The sequence below is a fragment of the Schistocerca nitens genome, chromosome 10 (assembly GCF_023898315.1).
Source record: "Schistocerca nitens isolate TAMUIC-IGC-003100 chromosome 10, iqSchNite1.1, whole genome shotgun sequence".
Taxonomy (NCBI): Eukaryota; Metazoa; Arthropoda; class Insecta; order Orthoptera; family Acrididae; genus Schistocerca; species Schistocerca nitens.
The window spans coordinates 125274249-125297184 of record NC_064623.1 but is presented as its reverse complement, the minus strand read 5'-3'; the positions used below and the strand labels follow the sequence as shown (position 1 = coordinate 125297184).

Here is a 22936-nt window from a genome sequence, read left to right as displayed (position 1 = left end):
GTGGATCTCGGAATGTTGATTTCCCTAAAGATTTTCGAAAGGGAATGTCCCATGCGTCCAGCTCCAGCTACTATTCCGCGCTAGAAGTCTTTATTTTCCCTCGTGTAGCCACAATAAGGCCGAAAACGTTTTCACATGTATCACCTGAATGCAAACGACAGCTCCACCAATGCATTGCCCTTTTGTACCTTGTGTACACGATGCTACCGCCGTCTGTACATGTGCGTAACGGTATCCCACAACTTGTGTCGATGTACCTGTTCTTATCATTTCACGTGCCCGCAAGGTGACATGTGAGTTTCACGACGAGCAGTGGACATAATGTTTTGGCTCATGAGTGTAAGCCCTGCTTCTACACTCATGCTAAAAAATTAAGAATAATTGCAGAATGTCGCGCCACACAACGTGGCACTACACAAAACTGGCGCTAATAGCATAGGCACATAGCGAACACACACGACACAGATCTGTAAGTGCACGGTATTGGTGATAACTTGAGAAAACCGCCCTGAAACACATGTGCTACAAAGCGCCACTGTTTCCTGCACATGTACCCCGACATCAGTATGGGATATGATCACCATGCACACGTACACAGGCCGCACAACAGATTGGCATACTCTGGATCAGGTGGTCGAGCAGCTACTGGGGTATAGCCCCCCCATTCTAGAACCAGTGCCTGTCGGAGCTCCTAAAGTGTCGTAGGGGTTTGAAGACGTGCAGCGATACATCGACCGAGAGCATTCCAGACGTGCTCGATGGGGTTTAGGTCTGGAGACGGGCAGGCCACTACATTCGCCTGACATCTTCTGTTTCAAGGTACTCCTCCACGATGGCAGCTCAATGGGGCTGTGCGTTATGATCCAGCAGGAGGAAGGTGGGACCCACTGCACCCCTGAAAAGGCGGACATACTGGTGCAAAATGACGTCCCGATACACCTGACCTGTTACAGTTCCTCTGTCAAAGACATGCAGGGGTGTATGTGCACCAATCATAATTCCACCCCACACCATCAAACCACGACATCCATACAGGTTCCTTTCAAGAATATTAAGGGGTTGGTATCTGCTTTCTGGTTCACGCCAGATGAAACTCCGGCGAGGATCACTGTTCAGACTGTACCTGGACTCGTCCGTGAACATAACCTGGGACCACTGTTCCGATGACCATGTACTGTGTTCTTGATACCAGGTTTTACAGGGCTCTCCTGTGACTAGGGGTCAGTTTAATGCACCTTGCAGTTCTCTGGGCGAATAAATCATGTCTGTTCTGTCCTCTGTAGACTGTGAGTCTGGAGACAACTGTTCCAGTGGCTGCGGTAAGGTCCTGTGCAAGGCTATTTGCAGTACTCCGTGGCCGTCTGCGGGCACTGATGGTGAGATATCGGTCTTCTTGTGGTGTTGTACACTGTGGGCGTCACGTACTGTAGCGCCTGGACACGTTTCCTGTCTGCTGGAATCGTTGCCATAATCTTGAGATCACACATTGTGGCACACGGAGGGCCCGTGATACGACCTGCTGTGTTCGACCAGCCTCCAGTCGCCCTAGTATTCTACCCCTCATAACGTCACCTGTATGTGTTCTTTGAGCCATTTTCAACACAAATTCACCATTAGTACGTCTGAAAATGTCTGCACACTTACTCGCTGCACCGTAAACTGACATGGCTCACACACCTCTGCATATGTGGACTGCTGACAGCGCCACCGTGCGACGACCTCAGGTCAAATGCACCGCATAGTCATACCCCGAGGTCATTTAAACCCGCAAACCTCCCAGCAGAGCGTTGTTTCACCATGTATCAGCATTATCCTTAAGTTATGAGCATGTGTGTAGTATATGTCAAACGATCTACCCAAAAAAACTACGCTGGACTGTTTGATCGAAGTTATGGAGAGCCGGTATGTCTCCGGATTGCATATCACCCGTTATTGGTGCTCTGGATGGTCAGTGGATAGAAAATTCACACGAGAAGTGTGTACATAAGCCAGTTTTTTTATACATCTTGTACTTATGCCACAGCGTCCTGCGCCGCTACATTGCTGGTGCGCATTATAATGCACACAGTATCGGTATGGCTCATGTTGTTTCGTGGCTCTCAAACATCATATTACTACTGGGCCTGAATGTCCTACCTGCATGAAACTCGATACATTTATCACTGATTTCACTATCGCAATTACTGCATGTAACGTTCCCTGGCATTTTCACAATTTATTTGTAACATATACGCCGATCTGGGCAAGTTATATATATATATATATATATATCTTAATATTACTGAATGTGGTATGAAATGTTTGTTATTTTTATTATATTTTTTTGTAACATTTCTCTGTATTAGGATAGGAAATTTCTATATTTATTATGTGAATGTAAAAGTGTCAGTATTTGCGGTATCAGCGATATTTGCTAGAAATCGATTTACAAAGAAATGTTAATAATCGTAATAGTCGTGCCGTTGTTTATCTTTGGCATGTGGAGACTCTCTGTCGTTGTATGGACAGTGCAGTGTGTATGGACAGAGCAGTCAGAGTGTGGAAGAGCTAGTTGTGTGGACAGAGCCGCTAGAGTGAGGAAGGGTCAGTTGCGGACAGAGCAGCTAGGTGTGTGGACAGAGCCGCTAGAGTGAGGAAGGGTCAGTTGTGGACAGAGCAGCTGAAGTGAGGAAGAAGTGAGGAAGTGTTAATCCTTGATCGCTCTAGCAGACGCGATGTGCAGCTACGCTCGCGCCCATTAGACGCGCCTGATTCATTAACCCGCATTGTGGGCACTAAAGGTTGTGTATGCATCGTGGTTATCCAGCAGAGTTAAGATGTACTTCTTTTGTATCTGTCGGGACTTTGCCGCCTTTAATCAAAGCGTACGAATTAATGTGAGTTGACTTGTTGTTTGGGCTAAATATATTAGTATTCATTAAAAGTGTGAATTATTTATGTAAATGAGCATGCCCACGTCATCTATAAATCACATGCGTAATGTAGTAGGTTTGATCAGTGATAAATGTCGGCTTGGCAATAATTAAGACATTTTCTGTTAATTAAAATATTCTTGTGTTCTATGGCTAGTGCCGGGATAAAAGTCAGTAAAAATATTTCACAAAAAGAAAAACCCACTGCATTCTGGAAAGTGTATGCCAAGGCCGAATGATTTAAGAGACTCAGTTCTTATCCAGATAGTACTATCCAATTAATATGAGTGCACGTAATAATTTCCTTTAAATGTACGTGATCCTTAAGAAAGTAAAATTTGTTTTTTTATTACCACACGTAATGAAGAGAGTGGTTCTACAACAAAGTTCGCACTAAGGCAAATTAACTTTTAAGCAAGAAATAAAATTATTATTTCCTTTTTTTATTTCTACGAAATTTCAAATCATTCATTCCAGGAATTTCGTTAAAATGGCACCCAGCGTGAAGCTCGATTCAATTTTAAGAGAATATCGTTAAAATGGCGCCCAGCGTGGGGCTCGATTCAATTTTAAGAGAATATCGTTAAAATGGCGCCCAGCGTGGGGCTCGAATATGCAGTGGCCACGAAATACCCTTGAGATACCTAGGGAATTAATATAGTCGAACTTTGTTGCAGGACATTTAATAATTTTGTCATGTACTGTATGTATTGCTTAACCAATATTGTGTGGTAATACCTGTGTATGATTTTTTGCATGAGAACACTATGTATCCGGAGCTGAAGCAGAGAGCTCATTATTTTGAAAAATTAATAACCTTCCACAATATCAGGGGGCAGCAGCACCCAAGATAGATCACCAAAAGGTAAAGCTACAGTGTAGTTGTCCTGTAGGTAGTAAAGTAGCCTCCGTGCAGTGTCCTCGGATCATTAGTGGTGTGCTTGTTGTTAGTACTTTGTTTTAAAATAACAGGACATTTAAGTAGTTAGTCATTGTAGTATATAGTACGTATGTATTGGGTAATGTCCATTTCTGGTGTGCTTATGTGAGTGAAACCTGAAGTGTTAGGATACTTAGTTCAGATTTTATTTCTTTTGTTTAATATGGTTAGATTGCGTAGTCAGAAAGATATCAACATGGATAATGAGCAACAGTTAGTCAATAGTGATACCGAGTTAGAAAATGGGACACAAAGTAATGTTAGTGACGTAGCTCAGGAAGTACAATGTGAGAATCTGGGGGCAGAAGGGCAAGAAATGTTGCCACTGCCACCCAGTGATTCAGTTGATAGCGTAAATAATGTGCCATCCGCAAGCACTGGGCACGGACCAGAGAGTGGTGTGATGTCAGAAGTGCAATCATTAAAAGATATGTTTGAGCGCATGCTCACTTTCCAAGCTGAATTTGTACAAATGCAAGCAGAGCGTGACCAGAGATTGGTAGCTGAATTTGCATGTAAACAAGCAGAGCGTGATAAAGAACGTGATGCCAAACAAGCAGAGTGTGACCGACGCATGTATGAGAGGGACTTGCAGTTGATGCAAGCTTTAGAAGTTATGCAAAGTGACATTGTTAACTTGAAACAAAAATATGAAACCATGCCCAAAACGGTGCAAGCATTAAGCGAAGGACTAAATAGTATTCAAATGGCTAATGCCAATATCGTAGAGGAAGTCAGTGTCCTGACTAATAGGGTCGAACAACTAGAACTTAACACAACCCACGTAATTGAGAACAAAGTGATCGAACATGTGCACAAAGTAGAACGTAACTTCATAAAGGAATTAGATGAGAAAGTGCACGCCGCAATTGAGGCCAGAGAGATGGATTCTACTGCGGATGTGCAAGATCTTAAAAAGATAGTGCAAAAGGACATTCCGCTATGGCAGCGGAGTGTGGACCGCCGTCTTGCCGAAATGGAGCTAAGTTTGCGGCAAGACGATGCGCTGGCGTATGTCACGCCAGCCAAGTCCAACAATGATAGGCATATAAATACAGCAGTACACAATTGTGACTGCAAGACAGGACAGGCAACCGATGTAAGCGGAACAAATAAATGTCATTCCAAAGTAGTGATTGAAGAAAGTCTGATTAGGAACCGACAGTTTCAGATCTTTACAACGGAGAAGAAATCTGTTCACCCTGTAGTGTTTATCAAGGGATTTAGAAACATTTTGCCTAGCGTTTGGAGTCATACCCAGAAAATACAGTTTGTTATGTCTTACATACAGGGAGATGCTGCGTTATGGGCAACCGAAGCAGCTGACAGTTGCGATACATATGAGCAATTCGAAAAGGCATTCTTGGCCAAATATTGGTCAACATGTATTCAGGAGAGATTACGGAAGGAAGTATATAATCCAGAGCCGTATTCTCCACGATTAGGCAATTTGCGAAAATATTTTGAGAAGTACATTAATAAGACCCGTTACTGGGACGAACAGATTTCATCTCGGGATTTGATCAGACTTTTGAAATCACACTTGCCGATAGATGTAAAGGAAAAGCTTATACACGTGCCCGAAAATGATATGGAACATTTCTTGTCTATTCTGGACGCAATTGACCTGATTCAGGAGGACATTAAGGCGGCCTCTGAACAGATTAGAAGTAACGGAAATAGTTATAGAAATGGTAGAAATAACACGCCTCTAACCAGTAATAGAAACGGCGGAGGTAATAATAGGAGACAAGGGTATACACAAAACGGAAATAGAGATAGAGACCGGAACGGAAATAGACCACCGGGGAATAATGATAGGAAAAGGAGGTTCGATGACCGGTATGAAACAGGCCCACCAAGCAGTCATAGATGGAAAAATGCCAGGGGGCCGTACAACACTAATACTTATAATGATGCAAACCGAACTTGGCCACAGAACCAGAGGCCCAGTCCGGACCGGCAAAACAGTGATAGATATGACAATAACCGACCGCCACCACAAAATGCGCCAATTGCGCAGCCGTGGCGGCCGACGCAACACAACGTGCACATAGTGGAGGTCAATGACACAGAGCAGCCACGCCCATCCACTAGCAATAATTCAACAAACTAGATGCGGCCGAGATACGCTCTCCATCGTCGGCTACGGTTTGGAGTGAGAGCAGCCCGACACAAAACAAAACACCGAAAACAATCTGTATCCTTAGGTATAATGACGGGGTACAGATGGGAGATGAATTAATAACCGAACCATCCACGTGCATAAAGGAACACAAGGACAATGTACAAGTGATAATAGAAGTTAAAATTAACAATATTGATGTGCAAGTGGTCATAGATACAGGTGCTACTGTTAGTGTTATGAGTATGGACTTATTCAAGGTATTGGGGAAGGAAAGGCGTATGCTGACTTTTCCCGTGAATAATTGTAGAGTCACTGGAGCCATAAGTGCACAGCGACAAATAATTAAGCTCCAAGTGCGGGTAGAGATGTATATAGGGGAAGAAGCCATAACGAGCTCATTCCTGGTAGTAAAGGGTTTAAAGGTAGCCTGCATTTTGGGGGTAGATTTTTTGAGAGAGAGGGACGCAATAATAGACCTTTCTCGGGGAAAATTAAGTTTGATGAATGCTGGTAGGAGAATAGAATTTTCCATGCTTAGATCTGAAGAGGTACCTGTACCTAATTGTAACGCCATAAATATAAAATGTAGGAATCAATCGATACTACAATTAGACAATTATTGTCCAGGGCAGAATCTCTATTATCCTGACGTACAAGGTGATCAATCAAAGGTGAATATGGATATATTAGTGAACAAAGTATCACAGTCCGAAAATTTAAATTCAATTCAACAGAAGGAAATAGTACAGTTATTATCTAATTATGCAGATGTATTTTCTGAACGACCAGGAGTTGTTAAGGGATATCAATACAAGATCGAGGTAAAGCCTCACAAAACTTACTGTCGAGCCTCATACTCCATTCCTTGGTCCAAGAAGGAAATAGTAGCTAAGGAAATAAGAAAACTGATCGAGTGGGGAATAATAGAACCGTCTTTGTCCCCTTATAGTAGTCCATTGGTGGCGGTAGCAAAAGCTGACGGACAGGTACGGTTAGTACTGGATGCAAGAGACATGAATGAAATCATTGTACCTGTCAGGACTCATCCGGAAAACCTTGATGAGCAACTTCGAAAATTCCATGGAGTGCAATATTTGACATCTATTGATATGAGAAGTTCTTTCTGGCAAATTCTACTTACACCCGAGTCGAGACAATATACTGCATTTATATTTGGGGGAAGAAGCTACCAATTTAGGGTACTACCTTTCGGCCTAAATGTAAGTGCAGGAGTTTTCATAACAGCCCTTGACGCGGTTTTGGGTCCGGAGTTGCTGCAAAGGGTGACAGTATATGTAGACGATCTAGTGATTGCCACTGCCACCTGGGAGGAGCACGTAGAACTACTGAGTAAAGTCTTAGAAAGGTTTAAGCAAGCAGGGGTAACAGCGAATCTTGATAAATCCAAGTTTGGACGTAATCAGATTCAATTCCTAGGTCACATAATAACACCACAAGGCATCAAACCTGACAACAAAAAACTTGATGCAATTCGTGGGTTTCCTAGTCCTAGAACTAAGAAACAGCTCAAGGCATTTATAGGTCTAGCATCCTTTTTTAGACGATTTGTCCCGAACCAATTAATGAATAACGAGTCGTTATTGAGCCTGTTGCGTAAAAATGCGCACTGGGTGTGGACAGACGAATGTCAACGCGCATTTGACGCTATCTCTTAGCAGATCCCCACTCAGGGAGAGTACGGGGACTGTATCCGCGTAAGGATGTAAAAGCATTCCTACAGTAAAAGACTAATAGTCCTATGCGGACACCGTTCCTTTGTAAACAATGAACATTAATAAGGTGTACTAGTGTAGGAGTGTATAGTTATAAGAATATGATTGACCTTTTTCATGTGTGTGGATATTTGTGTTATGTACTCTTTTAATTTGTGTTTAATTTGAGATATTTCTTGGCACAATCCTTTATATTATGTGTATCTATGTGTAGCTGTCAGATTGACAGATCTGAACCCGGAACAATATTAGTAATATAAGGCCCTGAGAACTTTATTATCTCACTAGTGTTATCACAAAATAATGCACCCAGTAGTGACCCGAGAGCACCACGGGAGGCAACCTTGTTGTAAATTTATGTAGCGTAAAGAAACTCACAAAGAAGCTTCAATTGAAGCATGTGCAGATTCAATCAATAAGAAAGAGCTAGCCAGATACGGTCCAAGTAAATTTTCGCCTACAGAGACTTCACTGTGGTTACGTAGGACGTTGATTGTATGTACGTAAATCTTACACTCTGGTAAAAGGTTACGAATGTGCTGTTGCAAACAAATTCAGCAGCGGACATTGTAAATAGAAATAAATAAACTTTAACAAAGGTGTAGTATTGTGCGGCAGAAACAGTGACAGTCACTGATAAAGAACTAGCACAACACGAATAGTGAACCGATAACGGACGGTGGATAAACCTAGTGTCAAATTTTAACTTTTTGTATGTAAAGGGACGCTAGGAAAGAGCGTGTGACTAATGACAAGTCATGACGGTGGAAAATATTGTGTGCCCATAAAAGTGTACTGTGACAATGAAACCTTGTGCGAACCAGACTAGTGAAGGCCTACTGAGTAATAACTACCACTAATTGTGTGCGTTCTTTCCCACAGCAGGAAATACGGATAGTATACTGTTTGTGAACTTGTTGCATGTTTCCTGGAGCACCGCAAGAAGACGTCGCACGGGCGAGCTGGTATCCAACGCGTTCGGCTATAGCAGCTATGCAGCGGCCACAGCAGCCCGTAGCAGACCAGACGGCCACGCCCGTACGCGCCGTAGCTGTCAACGATGGGGCGGTGACCTACACGAAGTCAGCGCGCCGCGCCGAGCGCCGCACCCCACCGCTCATCAAATACATTATTGGCTTTTGAAATGTTTACATAAACTGAATAACATATTAATGACTTCATTTTGATAAACATTGAACATGTACTATGTACGTCCGTAATTGATATATCCTAGGACAAGTGACCTTGTAGTGTATCACAAGAAAAATAGTGATATTGTGTAATTGTGTAAACCCGTTTGTGACAAACTGCAAAATACTTCAAATGAAAAACTGTTAATATGGACTATAAACCAACTGGGATGGCTGGGCTCCGGCACAGTTTTGCCCAGGTTTCCTGATTGCCTGCGCCCAAATGGGGGAGCCATGTACTTATATAATCCTGGGGCTAATTACAAGAGCCATTCCATAAAACATACAGAGGTGTAAAGAACGTTACTGGCACCATTGTGTCAAAGTGTAAAACCTCTTTGCCAAATGCTGCCAGGGGGCAATGTAACGTTCCCTGGCATTTTCACAATTTATTTGTAACATATACGCCGATCTGGGCAAGTTATATATATATATATATATATATATATATCTTAATATTACTGAATGTGGTATGAAATGTTTGTTATTTTTATTATATTTTTTTGTAACATTTCTCTGTATTAGGATAGGAAATTTCTATATTTATTATGTGAATGTAAAAGTGTCAGTATTTGCGGTATCAGCGATATTTGCTAGAAATCGATTTACAAAGAAATGTTAATAATCGTAATAGTCGTGCCGTTGTTTATCTTTGGCATGTGGAGACTCTCTGTCGTTGTATGGACAGTGCAGTGTGTATGGACAGAGCAGTCAGAGTGTGGAAGAGCTAGTTGTGTGGACAGAGCCGCTAGAGTGAGGAAGGGTCAGTTGCGGACAGAGCAGCTAGGTGTGTGGACAGAGCCGCTAGAGTGAGGAAGGGTCAGTTGTGGACAGAGCAGCTGAAGTGAGGAAGAAGTGAGGAAGTGTTAATCCTTGATCGCTCTAGCAGACGCGATGTGCAGCTACGCTCGCGCCCATTAGACGCGCCTGATTCATTAACCCGCATTGTGGGCACTAAAGGTTGTGTATGCATCGTGGTTATCCAGCAGAGTTAAGATGTACTTCTTTTGTATCTGTCGGGACTTTGCCGCCTTTAATCAAAGCGTACGAATTAATGTGAGTTGACTTGTTGTTTGGGCTAAATATATTAGTATTCATTAAAAGTGTGAATTATTTATGTAAATGAGCATGCCCACGTCATCTATAAATCACATGCGTAATGTAGTAGGTTTGATCAGTGATAAATGTCGGCTTGGCAATAATTAAGACATTTTCTGTTAATTAAAATATTCTTGTGTTCTATGGCTAGTGCCGGGATAAAAGTCAGTAAAAATATTTCACAAAAAGAAAAACCCACTGCATTCTGGAAAGTGTATGCCAAGGCCGAATGATTTAAGAGACTCAGTTCTTATCCAGATAGTACTATCCAATTAATATGAGTGCACGTAATAATTTCCTTTAAATGTACGTGATCCTTAAGAAAGTAAAATTTGTTTTTTTATTACCACACGTAATGAAGAGAGTGGTTCTACAACAAAGTTCGCACTAAGGCAAATTAACTTTTAAGCAAGAAATAAAATTATTATTTCCTTTTTTTATTTCTACGAAATTTCAAATCATTCATTCCAGGAATTTCGTTAAAATGGCACCCAGCGTGAAGCTCGATTCAATTTTAAGAGAATATCGTTAAAATGGCGCCCAGCGTGGGGCTCGATTCAATTTTAAGAGAATATCGTTAAATGCAGCAAAGACATCTCAGTTCGGATGCAGCCTTGGGACTATTGTTGGGACAAGAGCGCATAACCGCAGACACTGGAAAGCGGCTCGCGTTGCAGCCTTCAGCCGTGTCAATATTCTGAATCGTTAAATTCTTGTTCAAGAAAAAATAAACATCTAGCACCTGCCCGCCTCTGCCTGGATTTGATCTGCCTGCAGTCTGCCAATGGCCACTATTGTGGTATGTCTTATAAATGAAGGTACCCCAGCTGTCTTCTTGAACTACACTTTCAATTGCTGTCCCATGTTTAGACATTCTGGTGCATGGAGATAACGCAAGCAAATTCTAGCGCCACTGATGTAAGGAGAGTTGGAACGCTCTATCCCGACTATGTCAAATTTAGTGACTTGGCTTCCCTGTATTTCAGGAACCACTTTAGCCATTGACATGAAACTTTTACAGGACATTAAACTGTATGTTCTGAGTCTACTGAACTACAATAATTGCATTTCAGCCACTGTTTTCAGGAAATACAATTTTTTTCTTAGACGTTTAAAATTTTATGTACTTTTTTGTGCATTATCCTAAATAATTTTAATTGTACATAACATCATGTTCTTCTTTCAGTTCAGTAGACTCAGGGTATGTATTACTTCCTGAAAATTTGAATACTCTACTCGAAGTGGTTTCTGAGATTTAGGGGAAAATGCAACAGAAAATGTAAATTTTCAGGAACGGCTTCTAAAGTTTCAAAAGACTGTAACTCAATATATGCTCAATTTTTAATTTTTAGTGAGTCAGAAGCACCCTGCACCATACCGTATCTCACCCTCTTGATCTTTTTCTTTTCTTCTTTCTGGACTCCTTAGTGGTCAACTGTGCTACATGCTCTGCTTTATCAATGCGAACCTGGTCCATCCGTTCAAGTTCTCTGATGCAGTTTGCTCCAGGATTAATTCTCGTATGCTATAGCATTTACACCCTACCAATTTTGCCATCATTAAAAGCAATAACAGCATTACTGACCCCCCTTTAGTGTCTCCATTCCAACAAAACATTTTTTTGGTAAGCGAATCCATATACTGTAAGATTATTGAACGACTTATTGGGAATTTGAGTCTGACCATACTGATATTTCTTGAGTAATTCAGGATTTGCCAGGTCTCTGTAAATAGGTTTTATGATATCCATGACTGCTATTGGTGTGGACTGTTTATGGTTCTATGAACTGTTTGAGCACTGGGCATTGCGGTAATTGCACCATGAATCAGGTCCAGGAGGGCAAAGGTGGTGTACTGGTTTATCATCAGCTGACAGTCTCTGGAAGAAGGTAGTCCATACTGCCTGCTTCATTTTAAACAAATCCTCAGTATTATTTCTAATGGCAATCCCATACTACTGCTGTAGTTCATCAAGCACTTCGGTATACAACGCATGTTTATACTATGAAACGATACGATACTGTTTTTGACAGTGCTACCAATACAAACACGTAATTTAATCTTTATAACACAGCCATCCACAGCCTTCTATATAAAAAATTACCGATTTTATTAGACCTTGATGTAAGGCACCTAAAAATTTTAACATTTTCAACCGGTGTAGATTATATTAAAAAAATACTTCCCATGTGAGTTTATAATTTTTGCGTAAAATTGCAAATTTCATAATGAGATAAAAATCCTAAAATGTGAAAAAAAATTTTTTTCTGTTCCAACTTTGTGCAGCAAAACTAGTAACAACACCAACACCTTTTCCCTTGAATCATTGTTCTTTCCTTGAGTCTGTTGCGTTTTTCTGACTTTTCTTTTAAATTTACGGAAACTAATTTTTTTGTCCGACTTTTAGCTGAGATTGGAAGAAAGACACGCTGTCTACTGACGTGAAAATGAATTTAACTGTGTCGTTCCACATTAGGATATGTCCTTACTGCCGCATGGTGTGTTACAAATGTTAGACAATGCGTCTTACGTTTGCTAACACAATGTGCAGGAAGGGGAAGTCAATTTGGAGAGTAGAAATAATTTCTATACTAGTACGTCCCTTCTTCAGGCAGAAGCTTGAAGCCTGATAAAGCGAAAAGCGACTGAAGCCGAAACGACCCAAAGCCATGCACAGCGTCAAACTGTGGACAGGGGGAAAGCATGCAGCGGAATCTACGCCAGGTTGACGGAGAGACGTGAACAAATACAACTGGAAATACAGTCACAGAAAAACAGGGGAAAAAGACAAAAAGGGAAAAAAATGTCATCTTATTTTAGTGAGTAATAAAAGTTTGTGTGGTGCAGACTGTGTGAGAAATACATTAAAAACACACATATATAAGTAAAAAAATTGTGATTAATAGAGCATTCTGAAAAAATGAATGATTAGAATCGTTGAAAAAAGAACAAATACTAAAACAGGTAATTTGTAGAAAGAAACGACAAGAGTTAGATAAAAACATTGATAAACAGGTACCAGTTACAACAGTTTTTTTATTTGAACGGAGAACAAAGAATAATTCCTGATGTAGAAGCTTACAGCCCGATTCTTGTACCCTAACAACGGAAAAATGTCTAATTTCTCTCTGTGTGTTTTTTACGCAGAAAATGAGTGACAGATAATGCAATTACATGTTTACAAGTAATTTGCTCCATGCATTGTACTGTCGATTGCGGAGTATATGTGAAGGCATTTTAAACTGAATCCTCCAAGTTAGCTGCTAATAATTTTATTATTTCTTTCACTAGGCCCATTTCGTCAGTCTTTCCAATGTCAAGTATATGTCTACCTGCCCGAGACTTTTACATTCGATCAGTTGTTAGTTGTCACGCAGTAATTTTACGGCTGCTTGAAAGGTCTCGGTGACGCCATATGTTTACCAAATATGGACACATCTGAACATGCTACATGTTTACCAAGCATGTAAACATGCAGAGTCATGGGGATCTGTCAAATAGTTGTCAAATTACTACGTGGTTTTATCTTACCGTTACTAGAACAGCGACTATGGACAAAAGGATTCATCAGTGATGCAATTCGTACGTCTCGCCCAACTACACATGTACTGCCGAAATAGGCATTTTTTGCTAAATATAATACAACTGTTAGCAACTAACTTGGAAGTTTCAATTTAAAATGTTGTATTACGACGTGTTTCAAGCTGCGGAACCACCTGTACAGAAAAAATATGTGCTGACGTATATGGAGAAAGGTGAATAGGTCTAGGTAGACTACACGTAACAAGAAGCATGAATACGACACACGTAATGTGTGGAACAAACATCTTCGTTTCCATATCGAAGAATTTTTGCAATTAATCACGTAACAAGCTTTAACAGTGGTAGAGTTAAAAACGCGGCACTGTTACGATTTCCCTCAGTCTTGGATACGCCCCACTGTTTCCCGACATATGTTCCAATCTGCTTATAAGGAAACCTTACCGATCGTCTCTCTTCAATTTCCTTCGTAGTTGGCGGATTTTAAGATTAGTGTGCAGGCATAAATTTCCTTTGAAGACTGTAAGATTTCCAAGTACTGTTACGTGTGAAACATATCGAACTTAATAACCCAGTCCCTGATATCTGAGTGTGTAGCGTTAAAGTAATGCAATCGTAAAAGATGGTCGTTCGAATCTATTTAGGAGCAACATTCTTTTGCTTTCATTTAAACTCTGTACACTTCAACAAATGGAAATATTAATTGACAAATAATAAATCTTTAATAAAAGTAACAAAATTTTACTTTTACTTTTAGCAACCAATGACTTGTAAATGTAGGTGTTCACAATAAATAAAAATTTGGTGCATAAATTGGTGCATAAATTGGTGCATTCATATGGATACGTTTTTTTTCATTTGACAAAAACTCAATTTAATTTATTATCGTACGACCAGCTATTAAGAATAAAAAATGTTAATTTTTTGAAACAATATAATTTAATATTTATTAATTAACATTTCCATTTGATATGAGACACAGAATTAAATGAAAGTAAATAAAAAAAGTTGGCACTAATCATATTCGAACCTGCAACTTCACAATTACAAAACTTGTATGCTACGCACTTTTTTAAACTAAATCCGTTATTGAACTGAATTTCAGTGAATTACAAGGTTTAACAAAAGTTGATGCACAGCTTAACGACTACAATTACGTCCTGCAAATTACTTACATTAAAAAAGGAACTCTTAATAATAAACATGATATGACGATAAAATGACCATCCATAGCACTGAACATTTTGTATCCCCAGAAACATTTATTTATCAGTTGTATGTAGTTTTTCTTGCAGAACATTTTCTTTATACTATGTTGTATATTGTCTCAACTACTTGTAACTGTAAGTTAGAGAAATTAAACAGCAGAATTGCAGCAACTACTACAATATGTGGTTTATCTTAGAAAAAGAAATTCACGTTATCACAAGAAAATGAACAAGTGATATTCACGTTTGTGATGTGAATGATTTGTTCAACGTTTTGTAGAAGTAAGTGATCTATCCAAGTTTTGTTAATTAAACTGTATGTATAAGAAAACAAACCTGCTATGCAAAACTCAGGTACCATTGTTAAGTGTTTTTTATTAAACCTGCTACTCTTAAACGATAATTTTTTTCTTCAGAAATCCGCGTTACTGCTTTAGGAAACAGATACCCAGTCACTGACCTAAAATCGACAGTAAGTATGAAGAAAATAGAAGAGGACAAAGTGCAGTCTACAGCTTATACATACATACAGTAGCATCTGTAGACCATAGGATGTCAATATACTCTGCGTAATTGTCGAAGTTATTGAAATCAGATTTTCTAAAAGAGCACTTGCAAAGATCAAGCGTTCACTGACACAACAACTTCAATGTTCTCCGTAAAATTTCATGACAACGCGATTCACATTGGTCCAAAGTCCCTCGAAACTGCACGGCAAATATCGCATAAGATGGTGTATTGGTAATAATCGGCCAACACTTAATACACGTGTAACTATTTTTACGACCGTAGAGATATCGCTTTCTCCTCTCTCTCCTTGCTATCGAATGTCGTCATAGGAGAACATTTTTTCATTAGAAAACTTACTAAAATAATCTTACAATAGGACTACATAAGAAATTCTCACTTCTTCGCAAACTACTTTAATTCAGGCGAATGAATGGGTGTTTGCCTGTAGAGAATTCAGATAGGGAGAAGGGACTATATACCTTATTGATGGTATTTTTTCAGTACAGTTTTACACCTGAATGGTATTGATTGAAGACTTTGGAACGTCCCTATATGGAACGCGGTATGAAGTAGGTGGATTATAAAAATCGGAATTTTGTAAGGGGGGCTTCCGTTTTTATGGAAATGAGCAGTTCCAGATGTTGTTTTTTGTAAGAAATGGCGAAAGATGCAAATGGCATAACGTTATTCAGATATGACGTTGTATGTCCTCAGAAATCATGTGGCGGAAGAGGGGAGAATAAATTACAGTACATGCTTCCTAACGATTGTTACACATCCTATGGCCAGAAAATAATTCGAGTTTCTAGCAGGAAGGTTTCTATATACTGAGATCAACCATCACAGTACGAATGCATGGAATCACTTCACGATATTCAATGTAACTTTTTTTAATTTTAGGGAAGAGAAAAATGTTTCAACATATTTATTTGCGTTTTCTATCGCTACCTGTTGTAACTGGTGTATACAAAATTACAATATCCAAATAGCAAACATCATATTGATCACTGCACAAAAACCACCAAGTACAGAAATTGTTTATTAAGAATTTGATCTTTTTGTAGCAAGGTTTTAAAGTGATTAGTCGAGTTTAATTAATGTAATTTTGACCCATAGTAGTCAGTTTTCAAAGTAACAACGCACATATCTAACAGTATTACATGGAATTCGTAGCCACTCACGGTCTTAGTTTTACATGTTTGCTGTTTGGATGAGGTGTGTCGATTAATTGAAATCATGACCTTCACACATACATAATCAAGATAACATCGATGCTGAGAGTACATCCATCGAAAAAACAGCTATTCATAAGCATATAAAATGCATAAAAATATTAAAAATGTAACACTTGAAAAACGTTTAAAATGTTAGGTTTGTATGAACATATTAAACAGTCCTTGACAGCACAATTTTTAATACCTACTGTATCACAGTCACATATATTGGTACGGCCTATTCTGACAAAGGTTTCTTATTTATTTGCCTCGATACTGCTTGTTTTACTCGGCATACTAGATTAATGTGCTGGGGCTACTGAGATTTTGAAATGCTAGGCTCCCACTTACTGATATCAGCTCACGTAAAGACTATATGATTCTGTTGCCAGTTATCGATTTGGTTGTGAATTTGGTTTTTACTGTCGGAACCATCACACCTTCTTCCTTCCTTCATCAAATCGGAAGGAAATTCATTCTCATTCAGCAGAATTTTGCGCCCTTTCCACATTGCAGTAATGATTATGTATCGAGGTGAATAATGTGAAGATAGATTGTTATTTGAATGAAACAGTAGACAATAGAGAACAGAGTTCAAATAAACACAAACATATGTCTCGGCTAATAGATTTTGCCACCATTATTTCAACGAGATCAAAACTAATCAGTTATTAATTAAGGCAGGGCATAATAAGTTCGTATAGAATTTGGGAAAATTAATAGTACGTTTTAATATGTTGTAATTGGTCTTCGGAAACAGAATTATCTTGTGTTGCAAGGAAGTTATTATTTGCCCCAGTATTTCGAACCTGAATCGGCACATACGGGATCTGAGATGTAATGGTTTCAGAACTGAGATGAAAGTGATTCAGTTTATATGATCAGAGAGCAAAAGAGCTTTCTGAGTCCGATGTTGACAGTAACTTTATTAGACCTCTTTTACGTCTGCGGCATATCTGGTACGACGAAGCCAACGATATTGTGAGATATTGTTCTGTTGTGTGCCTTGTACGTAGCGATGGTACAGCGTTATGGATCTGAATAACATTGCCAGTCTTGTTGGTAAAAGTTGGTTTTACAGGGAGCTCCTCGTTTGCTGTAGATGACAGTGCACGGTGTTTATGTTGGTGTTCGATTTCTAAGAATGGAACCTACACGATGGTCAAGGTCGCTAATGCAGACTACTAAGGTGGCGTCAACCTGGAGGGGGCCAGAGCGACTCCCGATGGTGAAAAAAACATTATCTTTGTCAGTTAATAACAAATATTCCATGAAGAGATGTCCGTGAGTGTAGCTTGTATGTAGGTTAGGAATACTTTTGTTACTAACACGCCGTCTACAGTCGAGGTGTTATATTTGCCTCTTTTATCGAATGCGTTTCGAAGGTATAATTTCGTTTTCATGGATACTTTAAGGTTTCGGGGCGTTACGTCTGCTTCAGTTTATCTCCTGGCAGTAAAGGAACGAACGGTATGCACTCAGCCCTTCTGAGGCAAACTGAGAACCTTCGTGATTGACAAGAAGCGGCTCCGGTCTCGTAAACTGACATACGGTCGGGGGAGCGGTGTGCCGGTCACATGCATCTCCATCAACACATCCAGTGACGCCTGTGACCTGAGGATGACACGGCGGCCGGTCGGTAACGTTGTGCCTTCCAAGGCCTGTTCGGACAGAGTTTAGTTTAGTTCAGCAAAGGAAAGAAATAGCTGTTAATTTTACGCCACAAAAAAATCTGAGGCGACATAAAAGAAATACACTCCTGGAAATGGAAAAAAAGAACACATTGACACCGGTGTGTCAGACCCACCATACTTGCTCCGGACACTGCGAGAGGGCTGTACAAGCAATGATCACACGCACGGCACAGCGGACACACCAGGAACCGCGGTGTTGGCCGTCGAATGGCGCTAGCTGCGCAGCATTTGTGCACCGCCGCCGTCAGTGTCAGCCAGTTTGCCGTGGCATACGGAGCTCCATCGCAGTCTTTAACACTGGTAGCATGCCGCGACAGCGTGGACGTGAACCGTATGTGCAGTTGACGGACATTGAGCGAGGGCGTATAGTGGGCATGCGGGAGGCCGGGTGGACGTACCGCCGAATTGCTCAACACGTGGGGCGTGAGGTCTCCACAGTACATCGATGTTGTCGCCAGTGGTCGGCGGAAGGTGTACGTGCCCGTCGACCTGGGACCGGACTGCAGCGACGCACGGATGCACGCCAAGACCGTAGGATCCTACGCAGTGCCGTAGGGGACCGCACCGCCACTTCCCAGCAAATTAGGGACACTGTTGCTCCTGGGGTATCGGCGAGGACCATTCGCAACCGTCTCCATGAAGCTGGGCTACGGTCCCGCACACCGTTAGGCCGTCTTCCGCTCACGCCCCAACATCGTGCAGCCCGCCTCCAGTGGTGTCGCGACAGGCGTGAATGGAGGGACGTATGGAGACGTGTCGTCTTCAGCGATGAGAGTCGCTTGTGCCTTGGTGCCAATGATGGTCGTATGCGTGTTTGGCGCCGTGCAGGTGAGCGCCACAATCAGCACTGCATACGACCGAGGCACACAGGGCCAACACCCGGCATCATGGTGTGGGGAGCGATCTCCTACACTGGCCGTACACCACTGGTGATCGTCGAGGGGACACTGAATAGTGCACGGTACATCCAAACCGTCATCGAACCCATCGTTCTACCATTCCTAGACCGGCAAGGGAACTTGCTGTTCCAACAGGACAATGCACGTCCGTATGTATCCCGTGCCACCCAACGTGCTCTAGAAGGTGTAAGTCAACTACCCTGGCCAGCAAGATCTCCGGATCTGTCCCCCATTGAGCATGTTTGGGACTGGATGAAGCGTCGTCTCACGCGGTCTGCACGTCCAGCACGAACGCTGGTCCAACTGAGGCGCCAGGTGGAAATGGCATGGCAAGCCGTTCCACAGTACTACATCCATCATCTCTACGACCGTCTCCATGGGAGAATAGCAGCTTGCATTGCTGCGAAAGGTGGATATACACTGTACTAGTGCCGACATTGTGCATGCTCTGTTGCCTGTGTCTATGTGCCTGTGGTTCTGTCAGTGTGATCATGTGATGTATCTGACCCCAGGAATGTGTCAATAAAGTTTCCCCTTCCTGGGACAATGAATTCCCGGTGTTCTTATTTCAATTTCCAGGAGTGTAAATAAAGCATTACTAATGACCAAATGAAGCCAAAAGTTAGTAATACTTAACTTACTCGTTTCTATCGTCTGAGATATTTCTCGCGTACAACTGATAACTATGTCGTTCAGTTACTGCTAGGTCGTAAACTGAAACACATGTAATAAACAAAAATGCCAATGCAGTCTGTGAAAATGGGTTGTATCTCCAAACCTCATTGGAATAAAACAGGGAAATAATCTATATTCTTCTTCTTTAGCGTACCCGTGTTTCTGGAGGCTCTCCATCATATCCCATTCTAAGCATCTTTGTTCATCTGTTTGTATGTTCGGCCTCTTCTACTGTCACCCATCATTCCAAATCTCTTCCTAACTATTCCTCTCACTACTTCCACTTTTCCCTCTACAATCATTTGTTGCAGACAATTCCAAAGCAGTATACATCCCAGCCAAGATATTTTTTTGATCTCTTCAAATGATCTTATTTTTCCCCTATTTTCTTCCTTACTTGTCCATTCTTAAGTTTGTCAATCCACCTGAAGCATTCGTCTCCATAGCACATTTCAAAACTTTCTGAATTAATTTCTTCTTTCTTGTTAACTGTCGACGATTCACTGCTGTATAACTCCAGGCGTAACATTTAGCTCTATCGGAATTCTTCTACGTATTAGTAACTGCTTCACCGTTTCAAATTCTCTCTTTCCCATAAATGTCCTCCTTATTTCTTCCTTACAGCTTCCATTTCATGTCATTAATCTTCCAAGATGCAGAAAAGATTTTACTTTCCAACTAAGAATACATTAATTGGCGCTTCCTTCTTGCTATCTCATCGCTTTTGTCTTTCCTATATTTTTCTTCAGTCCATACTCTTTGCTACTCGTTGCAGTACTCTTCAACATCTTCTACAGCTCATCTTCTGACTCCATTTTGTAGTCTTTATTATTTCTCTTCCAATTATTCTCCATATATACTGAACGGCTTCGGTGATAGCGAACTTCTTGCTTTACCCCCCTTCCAATGCTCAATTCTTCCGTCTCCTAATTCCCTACTCATTCAAACACTTTTTGTTTTGTGTAAATCTCCTTATCTTTCTCTCTCTTCAGTCTATATCCACACCTTATAATATTCTCAGCAATATACTACAGTTGACTCTGCCGAAGCCTGCTGCCGGTCGATAAAACAAATATACACCTCCTTGTTCATTTCTGTCATCTCTAATCTATATTACTCCAATCTATATTACCTAACAGCAAAACAGGGCACAGGGATGTGCTGTAGCAGTTGCAGGCTTTCAGGGCATCTAAAATTTGATTTTCAATATTTCGAATAATTATTGGTCAAATTTCGAAATTTGACATGTTGCCAAAATTTACTCCTTAAGAAGTATATTCTGAAGTTAAAGTGTTAACACAGTAAGCCAAGTTTTCGAGCTAGATATTCATCTTTTGTATCTGCACCTCTTGTCCTTTCTTTTCACATTTGCAGTTAAATGACAGGTTATAGGTTCCGCCTATTTGCAAACATACTGTTTTTTCTTCTTTTTACCCAAATATGTTTCAGCACCTCTGTGCCACCATCAGTGGGTTTCCGTTTACTGAAAACTGTAAAAAAATGAACGTATTTTAGGTTGTAACTGATCTAACAAAGTTAGGCCTACAGTTTTTACTAAACTATATCTTGAGAGCTGTCTTCTGAAGTTTCATTAAGGTGTTCCTGTATTTACTGTAGAGATAACTCGGGAATGAGTGGCTGGGCGACGAAATATTCATATTTTGGATCTGCAACTCTTGTCCTTTCTTCCCGCTTTTGCCGCGCGGGATTAGCCGAGCGTCCAAAGGCACTGCAGTCATGGACTGTGTGGCTGGTCCCGGCGGAGGTTCGAGTCCTCCCTCGGGCATGGGTGTGTGTGTTTGTCCTTAGGATAGTTTAGGTTAAGTAGTGTGTAAGCGTAGGGACTCATGACCTTAGCAGTTAAGTCCCATAAGATTTCACACACATTTGATCATTTTTTTCCATCTTTTGCAGTTAAATTATAGGTTATGGGTTCCGCCTTTTTGCAACGACATTTTTTTATTTTTACCCAAACATGTTTTAGCAGCTCTGTGCCATCGTCAGTTGGTTTCCGTTTATTGAAAACTGTAAAAAATGAACATATTTTGGGTTGCAACTTCACAAGACTGCCCGCAACATGCAGTTTAATAAAAATTGTAGGCCTCACTTTGTCATATCAGTTACAACCTAAAATATGTACGCTTTATTTTACAGTTTTCAATGAATGGAAACCCTCAGATGATGGCACAGAAGTGCTCGAACATGTTTGGGTAAAAAGAAAAAAAAAGTGTGTTTGCAAGAAGGCGGAACTCATAACCTATAATTAAAACCAGAAATTGTGCGCGAAGTACTCGGACTATACCGAACCAGCATTTGAGAATCAGAGGACTTCGCGAGTTTCAACGAACTATGCTGTAAAAGTTCTCGTGAACACTGACACTAGTTTTATATTCTTTTAGGAAGCGCAGTGGGTGTGTTACTGGTATGTTGTCGCTGGAGACGGCCTGTTTACTAGCAAAAGTATTCATAACCTTATAATCCCCAGTATTTGTCCAGCAGGGAGAGGAGCAGCGGTAGCATGCAGTTCCCGATCACCAGTATTTGTACCAGTCCATCCACCCATTCCAGTGGCTAGGGGCTAGCGTTGCTGCATCTGGATCACAGGGTACCGGGTTCGATTACCGGCCGGGTTGAGGCTATTCTCTGCCTGGGGACTGGGTGTTTGTGTTGTCCTCATCATTTCATCATCAGCATCATCATCATTATCATCATTCGTGACAGTGGCTAGATTGGATTGTCTAAAAAAAATTGGAATGTGTCAAGATTTGGACTTTGGACGGGCGCTGATGACTGCACTGTTGAGTGCCCCACAAACCAAACATCATTGTGTCCATTCCGGAGCCCTATATCCAGCCATTGCTGGGTCGGGCTGTGTTGTGGATGGAGTCGCCAGTCCCAAAAGCGTTCCAAGCCTACTGACAGCTCATCCAAAAACAGAAACCCGTGTACCCCTTCTGTCTGCGTCTAGTATATGTCGCACGGCGAAATGTATCATAGTTTTCAAACTGTTTGCGCAGTGCTTAGCTGAATTGGAACCTGGATAACCAGCCCTATATTTACCTAAATGGATGTGGAAAACATGGGACCAGTAGCATGGATTGAATTCCAAACTTCTGTGCAGTGTCTCACGGAGCGGAAGCACTTTGGCACTGGTGGTGGTGATCCGCTCATCAGATACTTCACAGAGGCTGTGTT

General features: G+C 41.0%; 1 protein-coding gene across 1 annotated transcript in view; it reads right to left on the bottom strand.

Moving 5' to 3' along the window:
* LOC126209928 (uncharacterized) overlaps positions 1 to 22936 on the bottom strand; it is a 159762-nt gene that overhangs the window by 101254 nt on the left and 35572 nt on the right. The gene's annotated exons all lie outside the window — the stretch shown is intronic.